The sequence below is a fragment of the Pezoporus wallicus genome, unplaced genomic scaffold (genome assembly GCF_028554395.1).
Source record: "Pezoporus wallicus isolate ANWC-B61680 ecotype Strahan unplaced genomic scaffold, APGP_CSIRO_Pwel_v1 contig_14818, whole genome shotgun sequence".
Lineage (NCBI taxonomy): Eukaryota > Metazoa > Chordata > Aves > Psittaciformes > Psittacidae > Pezoporus > Pezoporus wallicus.
The window spans coordinates 1-7,020 of NW_026641342.1; the positions used below are offsets into that span (position 1 = coordinate 1).

Genomic DNA, 7,020 nt, shown 5'->3' on the forward strand with positions numbered 1-7,020 from the left:
TGGGATGGAGATGCTGCAGGGATGGGATGCCATGGGGACAGGGATGGAGGTGCTGCAGGGATGGCACACCATAGGGACCGGGACGGAGATGCTGCAGGGATGGGATGCCATGGGGACGGGGATGGAGAGGCTCAGGGATGGGATGCCATAGGGACCGGGATGGAGATGCTGCAGCGATGGGATGCCATAGGGACCGGGATGGAGATGCTGCAGGGATGGGATGCCATGGGGACCGGGATGGAGATGCTGCAGGGATGGGATGCCATGGGGACGGGGATGGAGAGGCTCAGGGATAGGATGCCATAGGGACCGGGATGGAGATGCTGCAGCGATGGGATGCCATAGGGACCGGGATGGAGATGCTGCAGGGATGGGATGCCATGGGGACCGGGATGGAGATGCTGCAGGGATGGGATGCCATGGGGACCGGGATGGAGATGCTGCAGGGATGGGATGCCATGGGGACCGGGATGGAGATGCTGCAGCGATGGGATGCCATGGGGACCGGGATGGAGAGGCTGCAGGGATGGGATGCCATGGGGACCACGACGAAGAGGCTGCAGGGATGGGATGCCATGGGGACCGGGATGGAGAGGCTCAGGGATGGGATGCCATAGGGACCGGGATGGAGATGCTGCAGTGATGGGATGCCATAGGGACTGGGATGGAGAGGCTGCAGGGATGGGATGCCATGGGGACCGGGATGGAGAGGCTCAGGGATGGGATGCCATAGGGACCGGGATGGAGATGCTGCAGGGATGGGATGCCATGGGGACCGGGATGGAGAGGCTCAGGGATGGGATGCCATAGGGACCGGGATGGAGAGGCTCAGGGATGGGATGCCATAGGGACCGGGATGGAGATGCTGCAGGGGTGGGATGCCATGGGGACCGAGATGGAGATGCTGCAGGGATGGGATGCCATGGGGACCACGACGAAGAGGCTGCAGGGATGGGATGCCATGGGGACCGGGATGGAGAGGCTCAGCGATGGGATGCCATAGGGACCGGGATGGAGAGGCTCAGGGATGGGATGCCATAGGGACCGGGATGGAGATGCTGCAGGGGTGGGATGCCATGGGGACTGGGATGGAGATGCTACAGGGATGGGATGCCATGGGGACCGAGATGGAGATGCTGCAGGGATGGGATGCCATGGGGACCGGGATGGAGAGGCTCAGGGATGGGATGCCATAGGGACCGGGATGGAGATGCTACAGGGATGGGATGCCATAGGGACCGGGATGGAGATGCTACAGGGATGGGATGCCATGGGGACCGGGATGGAGAGGCTGCAGGGATGGGATGCCATGGGGACCGGGATGGAGAGGCTGCAGGGATGGGATGCCATGGGTACCGGGATGGAGAGGCTCAGGGATGGGATGCCATGGGGACCGGGATGGAGATGCTGCAGGGATGGGATGCCATGGGGACCGGGATGGAGAGGCTCAGGGATGGGATGCCATAGGGACCGGGATGGAGAGGCTCAGGGATGGGATGCCATAGGGACCGGGATGGAGAGGCTCAGGGATGGGATGCCATAGGGACCGGGATGGAGATGCTGCAGGGGTGGGATGCCATGGGGACCAGGATGGAGATGCTCAGGGATGGGATGCCATGGGGACCGGGATGGAGAGGCTGCAGGGATGGGATGCCATGGGGACCGGGATGGAGATGCTCAGGGATGGGATGCCATAGGGACCGGGATGGAGATGCTGCAGCGATGGGATGCCTTGGGGACCAGGATGGAGATGCTCAGGGATGGGATGCCTTGGGGACCGGGATGGAGATGCTCAGGGATGGGATGCCATGGGGACCGGGACAGAGAATCCACAGGGTCCCCTGTGCTGAGGGACACGGAACAAGCCAAGCCCTGTGGTCCCCTTGCAGAGAGGGCCCCATGACCCACAGGGTGTCTGGGAAGCTCCAGCCCCCCCCCGGCTCATCTCCCTTGGGGCAGCCCAATGCTGGGGGGGGGGGGGGGGGGGGGGGCTGTCGGTGCCCGGCTTCACACCAACCCCCAACAGGGGACCGGGCACCGGCTGCGTTTTGGGTGGATTTTGCCGCTCCCGGTACCCGCAATGGCCGCCCCGGTCTCGGCGGTTGTGGGGGGGGGAAACCCGAGCCACCGGCGCAAACCGGTTCTAATGAACCGGGCGATAACAACCGCGATTTCCTGCCGTGGGGGTGAACAAAGCCCCGGTTCCACACACACACACCCCCCCCCCCCCCCATCCAGGCACCGGGACCGGCCGCAGCACCGGAGCCCTCGGGGCCGCCCCGTCCCGACACCGGAGCGGGTCCCCCTCAGGGTTTCGGGGCTTTCGGGGTCTTTTGTGTCCGTGGGCGGTGGCTCTGCCCCGTGCCCCCCCCCCCCCAGGCACGGGTGGGGAAGGACGCTCCAAAGTCACCGGTAACTTGGACCCCACCGGCCGCCCCCTCCCCGCGGGACCCACCGGCGGCGGCGGCGGCGAGCACGGGAAATGAACCGGGACCGTCCCACCCGGCACTGCCCGCACCGGGAACGCGATCGGGAGGCACCGGAGCGTGAACCGGAGACCCCCGACAGCGCCCCCCCCCCCCCCCCCCCCCCCCCAAAACCGGGGCCCAACGGCGGGACCCGCTCGGTGCGTGACACCCGCCGGGCACGGACACGCGTGGCCGCGGGGGTCCCCGGTTGCAGCCCGGCCGTGCCGCGGCTCCGCTTTACCGGGGGGGGGGGGAACGGAACACACGCACAGACCCCACGGTTTGGGACCGGGGCTGAGGCGCTCCCGGTGCCCCGCAGCCCTTTGTACCCCGGGGCCGCCTGACAGCCCGCCCCGGGACACGGCCCGGCCCCTCCGCCCGCCCCGGGGGGGGTCCCGCCGATGCTCCCCCCCCCCCCCCCCATTCCCGGTTTGGGCCCTGCGTTGGGTGTGTGGGGGGGGAGGCAAAGGAAGGAGCCGGGGCCGCCCGGTCCCCGCAGCCCCTCACCGGTGCCCGCCGCGGGGTGGGGGGGTCCCGGTGCCCCCATCATGGGTAGCGGCGGGGCCGCGGCACAAAGCGGGGGGCGGCGGCGGCCATCGGCCATCTTGAACGCGGAGAGAAAAGGACACGGGGGGGGGGGGGGGGGGGGGGGGGGAGCGGGAGGGGGGGGGATCCCGGCGGCGGCGGCGGTGGGGGGGGGGACCGGGGCCGTGTCCCTACCTGGTGGCGGCGGCAGCGGCGGCCCCGCGGCCGCCCCCCCGCTCCCGGCTCGGTTCGGCTCCGCGCTGCGGACGGGGCCTTTTTTTTTTTTTTTTTTTTCTTTTTTTATTTTTTTTTTCCTTGCTCGTTTTCTTTTTTTTCGCCGCTCCGCCCCCCCCATCCCTTCACCGCCCCCCCCCAAGTCCTTGCACCCTAAAAGCCGCTGGAACGGGCCCAAGGTCGAGCTGGGGGGGGGGTGTCCCCGGCGGCAGCTCCGGTCCCCGGTCCCCGCGTTTGGTGTCACCCCAGCACCCAACACCCCCTCCCCGGGTCGGTTTTGTCCCGCGGGAGCATCCTAAGGGAGAGGGCCGGTGCGGGCCGGTGCTCGGTAGGGCCCGCGGCAGGCGGGGAAGCGGAGGGAAGGAGGGAAAGGGATGGAAGGAAAAATAGAGGGGAATGAGAGAAAGAAACAGGGGAATGGATAAGGAGGGAAAAAGGGGGAAGGGGGAAAAAGGATGGAAGGAAAAATAGAGGGGAATGAGAGGGAAAAAAAGAGGAATGGGTAAGGAGGGAAAAAGGGAGAAGAGGGGTGGAAGGAAAAATGGAAATGAGAGAAAGAAACAGGGGAATGTGAAAGGAGAGAAAAAGGGGAAGGGGGAAAAGGATGGAAGGAAAAATAGAGGGGAATGAGAGGGTAAAAAAGAGGAATGGGAAAGGAGGGGAAAAGGGGGAAGGGGGAAAAGGATGGAAGGAAAAATAGAGGGAAATGAGAGGGAAAAAAAGGAATGGGAAAGGAGGGAAAAAGGGGGAAGGGGCGGGGGGGGGGGGGGAATAAGAGGGGATAAAAAAAAAGGAAGGGAAAACAAAAAGGAAAGGATGGAGGAGCGGGAAGCGCCACAGTGTCCGCCGCTCCCGCGGGGTCCTGCCCGCTCTCGGTGCGACCGAGGCGGTCCCGTACACCCGCTGTAGCGGCTGCTCTGCGGAGCCCTGCGCCCACGGGTGTCTCCCCCGCTCCGCACAGCTGCGGTCGGGATCAATTCCCCCCCTACCCTGATGCCGGTACCGGTGGCCGGTTCTCGATGCCGGTGCCGGTGGCGGTGGGGTTGAGTACAGCGGTCGCGGAAGGGCTTCGCAGCGCGGTCTCTGTGGCGCAATCGGTTAGCGCGTTCGGCTGTTAACCGAAAGGTTGGTGGTTCGAGCCCACCCAGGGACGAGGCCACCTCTTTTTTTTCCTCTACCCCCTTTTTACCGGGCCGGTCCAAGAACGGACACGGAGTAGCAGCGGTGCCCGGTCGCGGGCACCGGCAGGATGTGGCCCCGGTGGTCCCGCTGTGCTCATGGCTTCCTTCGAGGAAGGAAACCAGCCCGCTGGTGCGAGCAAAGCCACTGCTGCTCAGCCTGCCGTCCCTCTGCATCCCAGCACCGCCCATCAGCAGAAGGAGATGTTGGGACATCAAAACCGGAGCAGATTTGGGAGCCTGTTTCAACCCGGACTCTGTGTTTTGCCTTAAAAATAAGCTGAAAAAGGTCCAGAAGCTGCAGTGCTGAACTCCCCCTCTCTTCCAAAGTCTTGTAACGTTTATTTTTGTTCCCTGCTTGCCCTGATTTGATTTTCATACCAGAAATCATGAACTTAGTGGTTTAATCCAGGGAATAAAGCCATGCCAGCAAGATCCCTGTTGTTCCAAGTTGCTCCTGCAGCAGAGGCAGCACTGGGCCTCTCCGGGCCAGGGATTGCTGCTGCCTTCCCGATCCAAGAACATGAGCCTGCTGGGGAAGGGAAGAGATAAGATGGGATCGGATCACATCCCCACTGTCAGGGCTGTGAGGGACCAGGCTCTGGGTCCCCATCAGGATCTGCTGCTCCTTCTCCCCACAGCCCAAACGCGGCCTCCGGCTTCATCCCTGCTGGAAACCTTTGACAATGGAATACAAGTGCCACAGGACGGGTTGTGCCTCCGGGCTCGGTCCCGGCGTGGATAAACGGCCCCTGCACGGGCTGCGATGCTCATTGGAACCAGGCAGCCTCCTCTGTTGTGCATTCGGGCGCGTTTCCAGACACATGGATCTCTTTCCCTTTGGCACAACATCACTCCCATAAATTAAACGTTTAATCCGGTCTTCCTCCCGGAGAGGGGAGAGAGCTGCCGAGTGGGGATAGGGAAGGAAATCCAATCCTCCACAGAGCGCAAATCCCCCTTTCCATTGATCTTGGAGTACAAAATACCCCCGCAGCCGCTTGCCAGGCTCCTTCCCCTCCCCGGGATGTGCCAGGATTCCCTGCTTCAGGGTCACTTCACAGAGCCAGCACTGTCCAAAGAGGGGTTTTGCTCCCTCAGAGGAGCCCCACTGGCCCTGGCTGCACAGGGGGTGTGCCAGAGGTGCAGAAGTGGGTGGTGGGTGTGCAGGGCTGGACACACACCAGGGCTCAGTGTGGTGGTGCGGTGCAGGATGGGTTTCCTCAAGTTCCTGGCTCAATTCAGCTGGGTTTGGCCAACTTTTCCCAGTGCCCAGCAGAAGGTGCCAGGGCTGCGTAGGGCTGAGCTGGTGGGAGATGCCACCAGGACACCCTGCAGCGATCCCAGCTTTGCCCCAGGCATATGGGGGACAGGGACGGGGGTGCTCTAGCCTCGGGAACCCCCCCAGCACCACCCTGTGATGTGCTGGTCACAACCACAGGCCACCTTCACAATGCTCATCCAGCTGTGCCATACCCCCATGGGCACATCCAGCTGTGCCACGACCTTGAATGCACATCCAACAGCTGCATGCCTCTGCATGTACATGCAACTGTTGTCCTTGGATGTACATCCAGCTGTTGCATGACCCTTGAACTCCCATCCAGCTGTATCACCCCCCTGCATGCCCATCCAGCTGTTGCCCTTGCATGCCCATCCAGCTGTGCCCTGCACCTTTAGGTGTATCCAGCTGTGCCATGCCCCTGTAAGCACATCCAGTGCCTGCATGATCCTTGCGTGCCCATCCGGCTGTTGCCCCTATGTGCACACCCAGCTGTTGCCCTTATATGCGCACCCAGCTGTTGCCCCATGTGCACATCCAGCTGTTGCCCCTATGTGTACACCCAGCTGTTGCCCCTATATGCACATCCAGCTGTTGCTCTTGTGTGCACATCCAGCTGTTGCCCCTATATGCACACCCAGCTGTTGCCCCTATGTGCACACCCAGCTGTTGCCCCTATGTGCACATCCAGCTGTTGCCCCATGTGTACACCCAGCTGTTGCCCCATGTGCACACCCAGCTGTTGCCCCATGTGCACACCCAGCTGTTGCCCCAATGTGCACATCCAGCTGTTGCTCCATGTGTACATCCAGCTGTTGCCCCTATATGCACACCCAGCTGTTGCCCTTGTGTGCACATCCAGCTGTTGCCCCTATGTGCACACCCAGCTGTTGCCCCAATGTGCACACCCAGCTGTTGCCCCTATGTGCACATCCAGCTGTTGCCCCAATGTGCACACCCAGCTGTTGCCCCATGTGCACACCCAGCTGTTGCCCCTGTGTGCACATCCAGCTGTTGCCCCTATGTGCACATACTGCTGTTGCCCCTGTGTACACACCCAGCTGTTGCCCCAATGTGCACACCCAGCTGTTGCCCCTATGTGCACACCCAGCTGTTGCCCCATGTGTACATCCAGCTGTTGCCCCTATATGCACACCCAGCTGTTGCCCCATGTGCACATCCAGCTGTTGCCCCAATGTGCACACCCAGCTGTTGCCCCATGTGCACACCCAGCTGTTGCCCCGTGTGCACATCCAGCTGTTGCCCCTGTGTGCACACCCAGCTGTTGCCCCTTCACACCCACCCAGCTGCGGCTCCAGCTGGGCGCGCCCTC

The 7,020-nt window shown here is 63.2% G+C and overlaps 1 non-coding gene across 1 annotated transcript; it reads left to right on the forward strand.

Moving 5' to 3' along the window:
- The first annotated feature begins 4,306 nt into the window (after window positions 1-4,306).
- TRNAN-GUU (transfer RNA asparagine (anticodon GUU)) lies at window positions 4,307-4,380 on the forward strand. The gene has a single exon. It is a non-coding gene; the product is annotated as a tRNA-Asn (tRNA).
- Window positions 4,381-7,020: the final 2,640 nt, after the last annotated feature.